Source organism: Ovis aries, chromosome 16, assembly GCF_016772045.2.
Source record: "Ovis aries strain OAR_USU_Benz2616 breed Rambouillet chromosome 16, ARS-UI_Ramb_v3.0, whole genome shotgun sequence".
Lineage (NCBI taxonomy): Eukaryota > Metazoa > Chordata > Mammalia > Artiodactyla > Bovidae > Ovis > Ovis aries.
Window position 1 is genome coordinate 8,980,189 of NC_056069.1, and position 1,750 is coordinate 8,981,938.

At 43.1% G+C, this 1,750-nt stretch overlaps 1 non-coding gene across 1 annotated transcript; it reads right to left on the bottom strand.

Moving 5' to 3' along the window:
- Positions 1–1,210: 1,210 nt before the first annotated feature.
- Positions 1,211–1,404, bottom strand: LOC114118777 (U2 spliceosomal RNA). The gene has a single exon (XR_003591943.1). It is a non-coding gene; the product is annotated as a U2 spliceosomal RNA (small nuclear RNA).
- Positions 1,405–1,750: the final 346 nt, after the last annotated feature.

The following is a 1,750-nucleotide window of genomic DNA, read 5'->3' on the forward strand; positions in this document are numbered from 1 at the left end:
TAATCAACAACAGTCTCACCTGAGCAGCAATGGACTACAGTTGATGTCAACCACCTTGCTGCTGCTGCTAAGTCACTTCTGTCATGTCTGACTCTGTGCGACCCCGTCCCTGGGATTCTCCAGGCAAGAATACTGGAGTGAGTTGCCATTTCCTTCTCCAATGCATACAAGTGAAAACTTTGACCCATGAAAATCTGACAATACCTGGCGCTTCATGTTCGATCCAAACAAAGACCCTTTATAAGGTCAACAGTTTGCTCTGCTTGAGAGACTGCGACTGACCAGCATTACATTCCGCTTTGTCTTCTTATTTCACGTATTGAATGGTGGTCTCAGCATCCTTTGGCAAACTCTCCTGTTTCCTTGATAATTCTGTAAAGTAAAAGCGTTAGTCACTCAATCATCTCCAACTGTTTGCCACCCCATGAACTGTATAGCCCACAAGGTCCCTCTGTCCATGGATTTCTCCAGGCAAGAATACTAGAGTGGATAGCCACTCCCTTTTCCAGGGGATCTTCCCAATCCAGGGATCAAATCCAGGTCTCCTGTATTTCAGGAGATTCTTTACCATCTGAGCCACCAGGGAACCTCTTCCCATTTAATAGTGGTGACAGCGATAAGTAATGATGATGAGGAGGAGGATGACGTAAGCTCGACTTATTCTATCCCCTGTTCTGTGCTAAGGGCTTTACGTGCATTATCTCAGGAACTGAGGACTGCCAGTAATAGCTGACTACCAGCACTTTTTATATTTTCAGGAAGCTCTCAGCCCTAAAGAAGTTATCAGCTCTGGCTTATTCAGTGCACTAGTCATTTGCTTTCAATCCCCTGCTCACCCTTCCCCTGTTCTGCTCAATATCATAGAGGATTGACTCCTACAGACTGAGTTTTCCAGGCTCTTCGGTCTGCTGACTTAAAATTCAGTTCTGCTAATGGGAATCTGGAGTGAAAGATAAAAGACAGGAAGAGAGGAAGGGAGGAAGGGAGGAAGGGAGAATGCAGGGGTATCTCTCCTCCAGCAATAGCTGTTTCCTTCCATTGCTTTAGCGCCTTTGAATGGGTTTTCCTTGGTGGTCATTACTCACATTATTCTGTTTGAAATACCTAGAGCAATTTCTGCTTTTCTGAATTTTTATTGATACAATCAGAAAGAATTGGTGGTAAAAACTATACCAGGTAGATTCGAGAGGCTTGAGATTTAATGCCAACTATAAACTACTTGTGACCTTGAAAAAAAATTAGTTTGTTTTGCAGTTTTGCTATCTGTGTAAGACAATAGCTCATCTTATTGTCCCCACTATGCCACTGAACTAGAATCTTCTATAATGCTTGGCTTACAGAAATTGATTAAACTGATAAGAACAGATACTACATTTGATCTTAGCCACAAGGCCAAGAAGGGAACCCTCTGACACTGTTGGTGGGAATGCAAACTAGTACAGCCACTATGGAGAACAGTGGGGAGATTCCTTAAAAAACTGGAAATAGAACTGCCTTATGACCCAGCAATCCCACTGCTGGGCATACACACTGAGGAAACCGGAATTGAAAGAGACACATGTACCCCAATGTTCATCACAGCTCTATTTATAATAGCCAGGACACGGAAGCAACCTAGATGGCCATCAGCAGATGAATGGATAAGAAAGCTGTGGTACATACACACAATGGAGTATTACTCAGCCGTTAAAAAGAATACATTTGAATCAGTTCTGATGAGATGGATGAAACTGGAGCCGATTATACAGAG